General features: G+C 38.1%; 1 protein-coding gene across 12 annotated transcripts in view; it reads right to left on the bottom strand.

Moving 5' to 3' along the window:
- The window catches only part of LOC107973633 (POTE ankyrin domain family member G-like), a 75,131-nt gene extending 62,686 nt beyond the window's left edge, over positions 1–12,445 (bottom strand). For 3 of the 12 annotated variants that reach the window (XM_063791073.1, XM_063791074.1, XM_063791079.1), the window contains exons 1-4: positions 9,436–9,614; positions 7,659–7,771; positions 5,522–5,561; positions 1,049–1,110 (exon numbers count right to left, since the gene is read on the bottom strand). The gene's annotated coding sequence lies outside the window, so the exon portion shown is untranslated. Of the gene's footprint in view, positions 1–551; positions 742–1,048; positions 1,111–5,521; positions 5,937–7,658; positions 7,772–9,435; positions 9,615–9,956; positions 10,068–11,977; positions 12,132–12,335 lie in introns of those variants that run through there. The other 9 variants (XM_063791075.1, XM_063791077.1, XM_063791081.1 and 6 more) reach the window with 7 other exon arrangements.
- Positions 12,446–15,183: the final 2,738 nt, after the last annotated feature.

Genomic DNA, 15,183 nt, shown 5'->3' with positions numbered 1-15,183 from the left:
TATGTAAGAAGTACGTTGCTTTGGTCTAGAAAGATGTGACAACTTGAAGCAAATGCAGGAAGACTGGAAGCAGGGAGGGAGCTTCCAGGTCACAGATCAGTGATACACAAATGGTTACATTCTTTTGAGTTTCTGATTCATCTCCAAAGGAGGCAACCAGATATGCATCTATCTCAGGGAGCACAGTGGCGACTTTGAATAGAACGGGAGGCAGGTTGGCCCTAAGCAGTTTCCAGCCTGAGTTTTCCTTAGTGATTTTAGGGGCCCAAGATATTTTCCTTTCACATCTCCCCCCTTTTCTTTTTAAAAAATCGTTTGGAAAAAGCATTTTACAGGAAAATGAGTCTCTGGTCTCGGGTTTCATCTGATCTCTCATGGCTAGGAGGGTTTATTCCTAGATAGGTAGGTCCGAAAAGCTCATTTTTAGCAGGTTATGAAGTCTCACATCCTGTGAAGTTAAAATAGTGGGGAGGAAGGGAGAAAAAACAACAACAAACAAAAGAACAATCCTGGAAAAATCAATATAAGCCACATTACTCTGTAGTCCATACCTCAGTAGGAAGGTATGAAAGTGGCTTTTGTATGTAAACAGGTTGCTGTTATTTTCTTCTGAACTTTAAGTGGTCTGGCTTCAGTTCCCAGGGTTTTAAGAAAGCACAGCTTCATTTAGGAATAATTGAAAAAAATTGAAAACATTACTTTGAAGACTTGTAGCCAACAAAAATTAGAATTCGGTCCAAACTGTAGAAAATAATAAAAATTGAAAAAACATTAGGCAAGACTAGAATCTAAAAACAGGTCCACTGTAGTTTTGAAACATAATTTTTTCTCTCTCCAGTTTTCCATTTTTACTAAAGATAAATCATGTTAGAACTGATTTGCTTTATTATTCTTGGCCTAATTATTTGCATACAGTGCAACAACAATAATTATTTTTTACACAGGCTTTTAAATTGGCTTTGATGGAACTTTGTTTCATAGGAGGAATCTTAGATATCTAAGACTTTTTTAAAGCCAAGCCCAGCCATGGATTTGTGCCATCAAATACCTATGATTTCCATGAATTTCCTCTCCTCTTCAGGTTCCAAGATAAACCTGGGTCTTCTGCACCTGTTGGAAAGTGACATTCTTTATTTACCACAGGTCAAAACCCTGTACAGGCACTGTGTGCACAAAATATGAGGCCAGTTTTTCCAAGGGCTTTATTGGCTTCTATAAGTCAGGTTTGATTCCTAAAGGAAAGCACACCATTTCCGTCAAACCCTTGATAAAACAACCAAATTCTCCAACTGTGTCCTATTGCAAAATAAAACAGATTCTTATTGCACTTATGTAAATAACTATATTGCCATAAATTAAGAATACCCGCAGTTTCCAAATTCTGGAGAAATTAGGTAGAGAAAAACAAAGATGCTCCAAATTTTGTTCACAGGAATATACTTTATTGTTGAAAGCTGTTACTAGCTTAAAAGAAAAGTTTTCTTGACTCTGAAAAACTAAAAGTATCAGCAATGTTTTAAGCAAAAAGTCAAAAAGATTACTTCAGTTTTCTATTGGTTCAGTTATTTCAGTTAAATCCTGTTCTGTTTGATAGTCATGAACATTTCAGCTCTCCATGAGAGTTCTGAAATTTTTTGCTTTATTCCAATTTAACAATTTCCAAAATTATCAGAAAACCTGAATTTAAGTGCACCTGTTAGAGTCCTACAGCTGATTATAAACCCACCTTATAAAGAGGGTTTAAAACAAGACAAAACAAGACAACTGTCTGTGGATGAAAAAAAAGTTAAGGCAGCCATAGTTAAAAGACACAATTGACAAGGGAATTTGTTACCTCCGTGGCATGTGATAATTTTAACATAACAATTATGACTATTACAAATAATGTACACTAAGTTATATCAGAATTACAGGAGTTTCCCATCATTTTGGAACACATATCAATAACATATTCATACAAATGGATATGAAAGAAAGCCAAACACCGTTTCTTATTTGACAATGCTTCTGGTATAAATTTTATGCCAAATAAGCCAAATTAAGTCATTTTTAGACTTTAGAGAACCTAATGTTCTATTTAGGATAGAAAAAGACATAATATATAATTTAATTTGGAAAGTTTGTCAAACATAAAATGTTTAAAACACTTGATATTAAAAATAGGATTACAGGTCATTGTAAAGTCATTTATTTCACCAAAGTGATAATTCAAGGATTTTTTAAAAAGTGAAAACCTTCATTATTTGAGACAGGAGACTTAATTTTCTAAACAAGAAGCCCTAATAAAAACAGCATGAAGCCAATTACATTTGTTTTTAAAAATTATTTAAACAATCTATAAAATGTCATCTTGATTATAAAATATAATTTCCATAAGCCTTTTATAACCTGTACTAAGGAGTTGGTTAATGCTTCAAAAAAACCTTGTTAATCTGACACAGGGGTCCATATACTGGTTTTGCATCAGTGTGCCTTTGACATTAATAATTAATGTACAGAGAAACTGAACCTACTTTATCTTTCAAAATCGGCCCTTACAATCTTATGCTCCCACCTCTTTCACAATAGTCCCTGGGTCTTGAGGAGTTGAATAGCTTTCATTTCTTGCCCTGTGTCTCAGGAATGCAGCAGTTTATTTAAATTGGCATCTTCTATGGGGCCTGAAGATGAGGCTTTAATTGCAGTGGGTGTTTAAGATTTAGCAGGACTTGGTTTTCGTTTTTAGACCTAGGAGTTAAAAGCCCTGTAACTCAATGTTGCAAGGATTTTGAAAGCATATACAGGAAGATACATGGATGTAATAACCTCAATTTTTAAAAATCTCAATTTTTTTCCGAAGCAAACCAAAACTTAGTATGACAACTTTATTATATAAAAGTTTTTGGATTTTTTAAATATATAAATCCTTATTGTGACTTACACTGACTGTTCATGACATGGTCAGACTTTCTGATTTGTTCTGAACATTGCTTCTTTTTAAACAACCAGTTATTTTATTTTAGGACTAAACTTACTATACAGGATTTTTTCTTATATAGTTAATATTTCTCTTTAAGCTCTTTTTACCTCAAAAACTACCTCTTTACAACTTTCTTTACATCTTTTTTTTATGTCCTGGTTCCTTTTACCTTGTTTTATGCATAACTTTAAATAAGCTTTGAATTAGACAAAACGTGTTCATCTTTTTTTTTAAGAAAAAAGGACACACTTTATTGGCAAGAATGTTTTCCTACAATATATGTGTATTGGAAAATACCCAAATAATGAAATATCTATTATTTAACTGAACTTTATTCTAAATTGTGACCAGTTTGTCTACAAGTATTTATCCCATTACATTTACCTAATTATTTTAATTGTTTACCTAGATTATTTATGAAATCTGTGATAGTCATGATTTAAAGTTATGAAACCACCATTGCAAAATTATAACTGAGACAGTGAAAAAAAGATTTGACCTAACTGGCTCCATCTTGCTCATAACCTCCAAACCGTCCTTGTTCATTCCTGTGCATAGGCCGAACTAACACTGAGAGGAACGTGGTTTATAGTTTAGATTTGAAACAAAGGCAGTAACAGTCCTTTCCTTACTGTCTGTGGACTAGACTGCCAAACGCCACAGGATTAGAAGTTGAATTTAGTAATCTTACTAAATTCAACATGCAGCTGTTTTTATTAAACCCATTATCAATGTCTTAATTATTAAAAATTACACAAGTAAAGATCATTCTGTTTTGGGCTGGGTTTATACTTTTGAAACCCCAATGCCAAATTTTGACACCTTATAGTATTTGGCAGGAATATGTATGAAATTGGTTGATTACTAAATGTAAACAAAAATGTATGCTGCCAATTCTTAAGATATGTCTAATATTATTTTACCAATAATTTTAAAGCTAGCTTATTTATTAAAGATTTTGCTTCAGTTACATAAAGTTGAAAAAGCATTTGACAAGTCTTTCTTAGCATCTAACTTAAGCGCCTTTATTTTTCTTTACGCCAATTAATTAAAGCTTTTATATATTTTTAGTAGTTCAACATTCTGTACACAACACATAAATACATCTAAAAATCTATCAGGCGTATCTACAGAAGTACTGAAACCGCCTTTGCAAAACTGTAACTAAGGAAATTATGACAGTGAAAGAAATCAGACCTAACCTACTCTATCTTGCTTCCAACCCTTAAGCTGTTCTTGTTCCTTCCTGGGTGTAAGCTCAACTAACTTTGGGAAGGAATTTGGTTCACAGTTTGACTCTGAAAGCAAACTGGTAATAGCCCTTTCTTGAAAAGAACCCCTTCTTGCCTGGGGAGCAGTCTGCCTTTGCAGGACTAACATATCAGCTACAAGATTAGAATGTACAGTTTAGGGGTCATGCAGTCTCTGGCTCCAAAAGTCTGAACCTCCCCAAACTGCTCCTGCAGGTAACATCACATCACTACTGTAAAACCTAAGATCAGGGCTTGTTATGTGTTGCAGACCCTGCCCAGGCCGGTAATCTGGCCCAACCAGTTGTGCCATCATACCCATGAATAGAAGACAGCAACAAAACCTCATTTTGACCCCCTATGATTCCATCTCCAACCTGATTAATCAGCACTCCCCACTTCCAAAGCCCCTACCCACCAAATATCTTTAAAAACTCTGATCCCCGAATGCTCGGGGAGACCGATTTGAGTAATAAACTTTGGTCTGCCACACAGCCGGCTCTGTGTGAGTTACTCCTTCTCCACTGCAATTCCTCTGTCTTGATAAATCGGTTCTTTCTAGGCAGCGGGAAAGGTGAACGCATTGGGCTGTCACAGTACATTTTATAGATTTAAAGACCTCCCCCCTTTTTTTCTATCTTAGACTTTCAGATTCTTGATAACTTGTTTCACAACCCTAGGCAGTTGTCAACTAAACAGCCTTAAATTTGAACATTAAAGGAAACAACTGAGGTGAAAATCAAATAGCAAAATTTACTTCATGAAGCACAGAAAGAAAAAGTCTGGTGGTGCTACAGGGAGACACTAATATTTTTCTTTTAGCCAAATTAAGCATAAAATTAAACTACACTCTTCCTTAAAAACCCAAGAGTAGCCTCTGTTGCAATAACTATTTTAGTCAAGAAAAATCAAGTGAAAACAATTCAGTCAACTGAGGAAAAAAAAGACAAAAAAAAACAACATGTTTGCTCAACAACAAAAATACAAGGTCTTAGGATAGTAAAACAAACAAAAAAACCAAAAACATGAAGGCCTTTCAAACACAAACATGCACACATGCACACACATCTGGATGTTACCCTTTTAATAAAGCTGACTTTTACACAATTATGCTCCTTTAAACAAAACTCTTTTAATCTTATTACCATATTTCAGCTAGGATAAAATACTGCTAAATTAACCATGGTCACACAAATTATATGATTTCTGAGCACTCCAAGTGTAAGCAGAAATTAACACCGGCTGGTTGTTAAGTGTTAACTTTATTCTTTAAAAGGAATTTGCAAGACAGAATCCAAAACTAGTTTCTTACCTAGTGATGGGTCTCAGGCTGTAAACTGCTCTCTACCATCCTAGAAGCAGGAAAAAAACAAAACAAAACAAAACAAAACAAAAAAATGCGCCTATTAGAAGTGAGCTCAAACTCCATAAAGGAGTTACCTGCCTTCCAACATCACGGAGGTACAAAAACTTGTCTTGTTGGATGGAAGTAAAACTCCAAAAAAAAAAGAGGAGTTGTACAGTACAGCAAAATAAACTTTAGATCTTGACCAAATTTTTGGAGATGAGGGATTCTCTGGAGGGGGTGCTCTCAGAACTCCGCAAATTGTCCTATTGGTTTGGGTCGTAAAGTGAGCTCACGCTGGTCCCAAGCACTGACAGGAGATTTGCCAAAGGTCAGGGGCATCTCCACTCAGAATACCCCCGTGGTTACCAAAAGGTGAACCCTGAAAATCAGAAACAGGTCTCAGTTAATTTAGAAAGTTTATTTTGCCAAGGTTGAGGACACACTTGTGACAATGCCTCAGAAAGTCATGACAACATGTGCCCAAGGTGGTCAGGGCACAGCTTGGTTTTATACATTTTAGGGAGACATGAGACATCAATCAATATATGTTAAGTAGTATATAGGTTCGTTCTGGAAAGGTGGAACAACTTTCAGCAAAGGCAGGAAGACTGGGAGCAGGGAGGGAGCTTCAAGGTCATGGATAAGTGATACACAAATAATTACATTATTTAGAGTTTTTGGTTAGCTTCTCCAAAGCAGGCAAACAGATATGCATCTACCTCAGTGAGCAGAGGGGTGACTTTGAATAGAATGGGAGGCAGGTTGGCCCTAAGCAGTTTCCAGCCTGAGTTTTCCTTAGTGATTTTGGGGGACAACAATATTTTCCTTTCACAACGTAACAGAAAGCACATGTTTGAAAGGAACCACAAAAGTCACCCTGGGAAGGGAGAGTCTGTCCAATACAGTGTTCGGGGAACTGGATATCCCTAGGCAAAATAACATAGGATACTTATTGTGCAAAATTCACAATAATTCATTCAATATGAATGAAAGACCTAAATCCAAAATTGATAAAAGTCACTCTCTAAGAAGAAAGCATATAGTGTGCAGATACCAGGGTCAACCTGGATCTATGCTCACAGTTTGCAAAAAGGAAAACAGAAAAAATAAAGAAGACAAAAAAGAACACAAACAAGCAACAACCAAAACTCACTGGCAACAGACTGATATATATGCTAGTGAATTTCTCTAACTTCATCAGTCACCAACAAAACGGAAAACCAGAACACTGCACACACCTGAAACCGCATCAGACTACATGGCTTGTGGGCAAGAAAGAATGAAAAACATGAATGAAAAGAAACAAACATACAAAGGATCATAAGAAGCATTTGGAGAAAAACACAGCTGATGAGGCATTTTTTGGAAAAGGTGTAAGTAACTAACATTGCTAACTAGCAAAAAACACCAGAAAACAGAAATTAATTACCAAACCAAAACTGGATAAAGAAACCAAAGAGGCTTTTCTGCAAATAACACATAAAACTGAAAACAAGTACGCTTGTTAACACCTGGTTAACATCACTAAGGGAACTGAACAATGAGAACACATGGGCACAGGAAGGGGAACATCACACACCAGGGAGTGTTGTGGGGTGGGGGGAGGGGGGAGGGATAGTATTAGGAGATATACTTAATGTTAAATGACAAGTTAATGGGTGCAGCACACCAACATGGCACATATATACATATGTAACAAACCTGCACGTTGCGCACATGTACCCTAAAACTTAAAGTATAATAAAATAAAATAAAATAATCACTAATCATGGCAAAAATGAAAATCAGAACAAGACTCAGATACTGTGTCTCTCTCGGTGGAATGAGTGTAACAAAGATCTTCATGTATCTTAAAAGGGAAACCACAAATACTGCTGTGAATTTCCAAAGAGGAGAGCTCTCTTATCCACAACTGTTAACAGGTAAATTAGTACGCACACTACAGAGGCAGGAGGTTCCTCAGAAAACTAAAAATATGACGACCATTTCACTGAGCTGTGCTGCTACTGGAATCACATGAATCAGTACACGGAAGACACATCTGCCTTCCCACGCTGACCGTGGAACCAGTCGCAATAGCCAAGATAAGGAATCAACCTACCTGTCCACCCGCAGAGGATGGGATCCAGAAACTGCAGTATCCAGTCACAACCAGATACTCTTCAGCCAGACATGGGTACTGAAATCAGGTCATCCGTGGCAACACTGTGGAACCTGGAGGACATTATGGTAAATGAAACACACTAGGCAAGGAAAGACAAACCTAGCATCACCTCACTCATGAGGAATCTAGGAAACTTTATCTCACACAGACCTACAAAGCACCATCGTGCTTGCCAGGGTTGGAACAGAAGGCTGGGCATGGGTGGGCATAGGAAACAAGTACAAAGTGACACGTTGAGTAAGAGGAATGAAACCTGCTGTTTTATTCCTCAGCAGGATGATTAGGGAAAGTTTACCAAAGGGTAGTCTTCAAGACAGCCAGAAAGGAGGGTTCTCACTCTCCTCACTCAAAAACACGAAAACTCTACAAGGCAAAAAAGGATGCTAAATACCCTGATTTCATCCCTATACGATGCATGCATGGACCCAAATGTCCCACTCGACCCTCTAGTTGTCCATCTTTAGGACAGGGCTAATTTTGTTTCTTGAAAGCAACATAGAGAAAGAATGCTAAAATTCCCATGGGACCACAAAATGCCCTGAAACTCCAAAGCCATGCTGAAACACCAAAGGTCAGAAGGACAAAAGGCTCACTATGCAGTGAAGGGCACTGGGTTAGGTGGCTAGACACATGCAGATAAACAACACTGGAGTTTTAACTCATCAGATGCAAAACTAACCCAAGGTCAATGAAAGATTTCAGCAGAAGACCTCAAACTATAAAAGTCCTACAAAGAAACCTAGGACATATCTTTCTCAATACAGGCTTTGGAAAGCATTTAGACAAAAAGCAACAGCAAGAAAAACCAAAAGGACAAGCTGGGCCTAAGAAATTATAACACTGCCAGATAGCAAAATAAATCACTGGCACAGTAAACATACAGGCTACAGGATGGGAGAAAATGTTCCCAAACTATGCTTCCCACCAAGGTCTGATAGCCAGACTCTAATATGACCTTAAAAAAATCAAGAGGCAGAAAAACAAACCATTCAAACAATGGGTAGAGAATATGAACAAACACCTCAACATCACCATCATCAGAGAAATGCAACTCTCACGCACACTGAGATACCATCTCAAATCGGTCAGAATGGCCATTTGTCCTAAGTCCAAGCATTAACATGGTGGCAAGGCAGCGGAGGAAACCAAACCCCGCTACACGCTTGGTGGGAATAAAAACTAGTTCTCACACTATGAGAAGTGGTTTGGAGGTTCCTCAAAGAACTTAGAACTACATCCAAATGAGCAATCGCATAACTGGGTATCTACACAAAGGAAAATAAATCATAAATCCTCCTTTCAAAATGACACAGGCATGGGTATGTTCTTGGAAGTGCTATTCACATGGAAATATAAAATAACATCGACCTATGTCCCCCCTTAACAGTTGATTACATGTTTTAAAAGTGCTGTACATAGATACCGCAACATCCTACACAGCTTAAAAAAAAATTAATGGCTTTGGCAGCAATAAGGATGGACCTGCAGGTCACTATGCTAAGCAAACTAACACAATAACAGAAAACCAAATACCACATGGACTCACAGGCAAAATACCTATACAAAATACAATGACTTTGTGATCTCTCTTCTCCCCTCTCTGATTGGACACAGAAATCCCTGCTGACAAAAGCAAATATACACCTGTGAGACCAACACTTCAGAGCTGCTGCACTGGGGAGAAAACAATGAACCCAAAGAGAAAGCATCTTACCTTGGCGGAAAGGACGATTGGGTTAAAATTGTGGAAAATCGTAATTTTGGAAGGGGTTGCTGTCTAACACATTCAAGCACTAAAGCTACTAAGTGGAGAAAAGATTAAAAAAAATACACAAGCTAAAAATATGCAAAGGACCTGCACAACCACTTCTGCAAAGGCCATGAAACTGATTCACAGGTGAAAAAGAAAGTTTCTCCACATCACTAATCACTCCAAACATGTGAGTCAGAATCACACTCCAACATCAGATACCATCAAACTCCACTGAGAATGAATATTACCAGAAACAGCAATAACATTTTTGGAAAGTAGCAGCCAATGTAGATTTACAGAAAGGGAAACTCTTCTATGCTGTTGATGCCAATGTGAATTAGTGAATATACTGTGAAAAAGTTGGGATGTTCCTCACACTGCGTATGCATTTAAAGCAAAGGAAACCAGTACCTTAAGGAGTGACCTGCCTTCCCATGTTTCATGACAGTATCCACAATATAGAAGATATGGAATCAACCTACCTGTCCATCCACAGATGAAGGGATGAGGAAACTGCAGTATAGCTGCACAACGCAATACTCTTCATCCATAACAAACTAACGTAATTTTCATTTCGAGCCATATGGATGAACCTGGAAAATATGTTAAATAAAATAAGCCAGGCATAGAAAAACAAGCAGATTCATCTCACTTATATGGAATCCAGAAAACTTTGCCTTCGATAAGTAGAAGGCACAGTAGTGGTTTTCTGAGGAGAGGGAAGGAGGGAATGGGAGGATTGGTTATGGAAACAAAGTTGCAGTTAGTTGAGACAAATACATTCTTGTGTTCTATACCACAGCTCGGTGATTCTGGTTAACAAAATACTATATTTTTCAGAAAAGCTAGAAGGGAGCAATTCCAATGTTCTCACAAAACAAGAATACCTGTATGAGAGAACAGATATGCCCTGTACCCTGATCTGATCCTTATTAAAAACATATATGAATCAAAATGTCCCAGAGGAACAACAGTCCCAGCATACTCTCTAATTATATACTTTATTATGCACAGAAATTTAAGAAATGTGAATACACAGTGCTGATGATCACATGGAACCACAAATGGCCCTGAATGTCTAAGGAACCCTGAGAAATAGAAACTAAGTTGGAGGACTCACAATCCCTGATATGCCACTGTGCTCCAGCCTGGGTAAGAGAATGAGACTCTGTCTCAAAAAAATTGTTAGAAAATTTGAGGGAATCATAGAAGTGATAACTATAGGGACTCTGTCACTCAGGCTGGAGTGCAGTGGCATGATCATGGCTCACTGCAGCCTTGACCTCTCCGGCACAAGAGATCCTCCTACCTCTGCCTCCTAAATAGCTGGAAGGAACTACAGGCACACACCACCACACCAGGCTAATTTTTTTGTATTTTTTGTAGAGAAGAAGTTTTGCCATGTTGCCTAGGCTGGTCTCAAATTCTTTGGCTCAAGTGATCTGCCCACCTCGGCCTCCCAAAGTGCTTGGATTACAGGCATGAGCCATCGTGCCTGGCCATAAGAAAACATGCATGGCTACATCAAAGTGAAAAGTTTTTCCAAGGAAAAGGAAAAAATGAACCCAAAAAGAAAGGCTGGGAGAACGTTTTGAGGAATCACCTATTGGCTAAGGGGTTGTTATGGAAAATACACAACACATTAACAGTACTAAGTAGCAACAAAAAAAACAATGATCCACCCAAAACTGAGCAGGGACCCTGAATAGACATTTCTGCCAAGAGGACAGTAAACCACATGCAAGGTCCCCTCCCCCAGTCAGGTGGCCATGACTAGAGGGACAGAGTTAGGCAGGCACTGCAGGGAGTGGAGAAAAGTGACCCCTATGTCCCGAAGTCAGGGACACAGATTTAAAAATTCACCAGACCAGGCGCAGTAGTTCACGCCTGTAATCCCAGCACTTTGGTAAGTTGAGGCGTGAGGATTCCTTTGAGCTCAGAAGTTTGAGACAAGCCTAGACAACATGAGGAAACCCCGTCGCTACCAAAAAAAAAAAAAAAAAAAATAGCTGGGCATGGGGCATAGGCCCAGATACTGGAAAGGCTAAGGCTGGAGAATCTCTTAAACCCAGAAAATGGAGGTTGCAGTGAACTGAGATCCACCACTGCACGCCAGCCTGGGCAACAGGGCGAGACCGTATCTCCAAAAACAGGGCGAGACCGTATCTCCAAAATTAGCAAACCCTGGAGGCTAAGTTGGATCCTTTCCTTCCACCTGAGGCTTGAAAGCAAGGCAGCCAAACTGGGGCCTGGCCCCTACACCCCACCTGGGCCGGGCTTCCCCTTCCTCCCACAGCCAGAGCCTTCCTCTCTCTCCACCTACATGGGGAGTCTCCCTCAGAAACAGCCCTAAAGCCTCCTACACATTCCAACCTCAAAAGCCCTCAGGGAATGAGTACTACTGTAAAATTAATGGTAAGATATCAAGAGAGAAAAGAAAAAGGAGTGAAAATCCAGCAGAAATACACAAAACATTCCAGAAAACGAAAGCTTCTGTACTCACCATGAAAGAAAAATGCACCAAAGAAGCTGGGCCATGGAGAAGCCACGCCGAAGCGCTGTCCTCAGCAGTCAGCACCACGGACAGGAGGTGTCTCTTCCCCAGGATGCACCCTCAAGTTATCCCGAAGCTGCCACGGCGCCGACTCCTGATAATTCTAAAATTCATATGGTATCAAAACAGAGCCCACATAGCCAAAGCAAGACTAAGCAGAAAGAACAAATCTGGAGGCATTACATTACCTGGCTTCAATCTATACTACAAGACCATAGTCAGCAAAACAGCATAATACTGGTATAAAAATAAGCACATAGATCAATGGAATAGAATAGAGAACCCAGAAACAAACCCAAATACTTACAGCCAACTGGTCTTTGACAAAGCAAACAATGATATAAAGTGGGGAAAGGACACCCTACTCAACATATGGTGCTTGGATAATTGGCAAGCTACATCCCAAGAAATGAAACTGGATCCCCATCTCTTACCTTATTCAAAAGTCAACTTAAATCTGAGACCTGAAACCATAAAAATTCTAGAATATAACATTGGAAAACCCCTTCTACACATTGGCTTAGGCAGAGACTTCATGACCAAGAACCCAAAACCAAGTGCAACAACAAAATGAAGATAGACAGGTGAGACTTAATTAAGCCACAAAGTTTCTGCACAGCAAAAGAACAATTAGCAGAGTAAATAGACAACCCACAGAAAGGGAGAAAATCTTCACAATCTATACATCTGAGAAAGGACTAACATCCAGAATCTACAAGGTACTCAAATTAGCAGGAAAAAAAACCAATCCCTTCAAAAAATGGCCTAAGGACTTGAATAGACAATTCTCAAAAGGAGATACAAAAAATGGCCAACAGACATGAAAAAATGCTCATCATCACTAATGATCAGGCAAATGTAAATCAAAACCACAATGTCGGGCCGGGAGCGGTGGCTCACGCCTGAAATCCCAGCACTTTTGGAGACTGAGGCAGGTGGATCAGGAGGTCAAGAGATTGAGACCACCCTGGCCAACATGGTGAAAACCACACAAAAATTAGCCGGGCATGGTGGCAGGCACCTGTAGTCCCAGTTACTCGGGAGGCTGAAGCAGGAGAATCACTTGAACCTGGGAGGTGGAAGTTGCAGTAAACCAAGGTTGCACCACTGCACTCCAGCCTGGCAACAGAGCAGACACCATCTCAAAAAAAAAAAAAAAAAAAAAAACACCCAATGCCATGCCACCTTACTCCTACAAGAACAGCCATAATCAAAACATCAAAAAATAAAAAATATTGGTGGGCATTTGGTGAAAAGGGAACACTTTTTTACTGCTAGTGGCAAACTAGTACAACCACTATGGTAAACATACTTCTTAAAGAACTAAAAGGAGAACTACCATTTAATCCAGCAATTCCATTACTGGGTATCAACCCAGAAGGGAAAAGAAATCATTATATAAAAAAGATGCTTGCATATGCAAGTTTGTAACAGCACAATTCACAATAGCAGAAGTATGTAACCAGCCCAAATGCCCATCAATGAGTAGATTAACAAATTGTGATATATATATATACACATATACATACATACATATATACATCTTATGGAATACTATTTAGTCATAAAAAGGAAAAAAATAATGGCATTCACAGCAACCTGGATGGGATCAGAGACTATTATTCTAAGTGAAGTAATGTAAGAATGGAAAAGCAAACATCGTATGCTCTCGCTAGAAGAGGGCGCTAAGCTATGAAGATGCAAAGGCATTAGAATACTACAACGGACTTTGGGGACTTGGGAGAAAGGGTGGGAGGGGGTGAGGAATATAAGGCTACAAATTGTATACAGTGTATACTGCACAGGTGTTGGGTGCACCAAAATCTCGTGAATCACCCTAAAGAACTTACTCATATAATCAAACACCACCTTTTCCCCAAAACCCTAGGAAATAAAATGAAGAACTTTTTGTTAATGCATACCACATATTTTTTTACTTTTTTCACAGGTTCATTGAGATATAATTTATATATTATTTAATTCACTCATTTAAAGTATAAAATTCAGGTTTTTAAGTGTATTAACTGGTTAAACAATCACCACGATTTTAGAACATTTTTATGCTCCTTAAAAGAAACTTTGTACCCATTAGCAATCTTTCCCCATTTTCCCCATTCTTCCTTTAAACCCCTCCCAGCCCTAGGCAATCATCCATCTACTTCCTAAGAATTTGCCTATTCTGGAAGGATTTGCCTATTCTGGACATTTCACGTAAGTGGAATCATAATAATATAGTTACTTTCATTTATCATGTTGTCAATGTTCATTCTTTTTGGAGCATGTATTAATATGTTTTTCTTTTTCATTGCCAAGTAATATTTTATTTTATGGACAGACCACATTTTATTAATCCACTCCAAAATTCATGGACATTTCTGTTGTTTCCTACTTTTTGTTGCTATAAATACTTGCATGTGTAAGGCATTTGTTTTATTTTTGGTGTATACATAGGAGTGAATTTACTGAGTCATGTGGTAATTCTGTATTTAACCTTTTGAAGAACGGCTTCATTTTTCTGCATGTGGCTTGCCAATATGCCAGCACCATATGTTGAATAGGGTGTCCTTTCCCATTTTCTTGTTTGCTTTGTCAAAGATTAGGTAGTCTGATGCCTCCAGGTTTGTTCTTTTTGCTAAAGATTGTTTGGTTTTTCAGCGTCTTTTGTGGTTCCATTCAGATTTTAGGACTAATTTTTCTATTTCTGTGAAGAATGACATTGGAATTTGATAGCGGTTGCATTTAATCTGTAGAATGCTTTGAGTAGCATTGAAATTTTGACAATATTAATTTTTTCAATTGATAAATATAGGACTTTTTCTATTTGTCACTTTCAATTTCTTTATCAATGTGCTATAATTTTCAGTATACAAATCACTCACATCCTACATTAAAATTACTCCTTGCTCTTTGATTTATAGATTTGTTTTGTTGCTATTATAAATGGAATTACCTTATTTTTCAGATAATAGTTTGTCATTGGTGTATAGAAACCAATGTTAATTTTGTAACTCTCAACTTTATTGAATATAGTGTTTATCAGCTGTAATGGGTTTTTTGTGGAGTCTAAAACACAGACAATCTCACCCCTTCCTTTCCTATTTAGATGCCTTTCCTTTCTTTGCTTTGTATAATTACTCTGGCAAATCAGTTACATA

This window comes from Pan troglodytes, chromosome 13 (genome assembly GCF_028858775.2).
Source record: "Pan troglodytes isolate AG18354 chromosome 13, NHGRI_mPanTro3-v2.0_pri, whole genome shotgun sequence".
Classification (NCBI taxonomy): domain Eukaryota; kingdom Metazoa; phylum Chordata; class Mammalia; order Primates; family Hominidae; genus Pan; species Pan troglodytes.
This window is presented reverse-complemented; position numbering and strand designations above follow the sequence as displayed.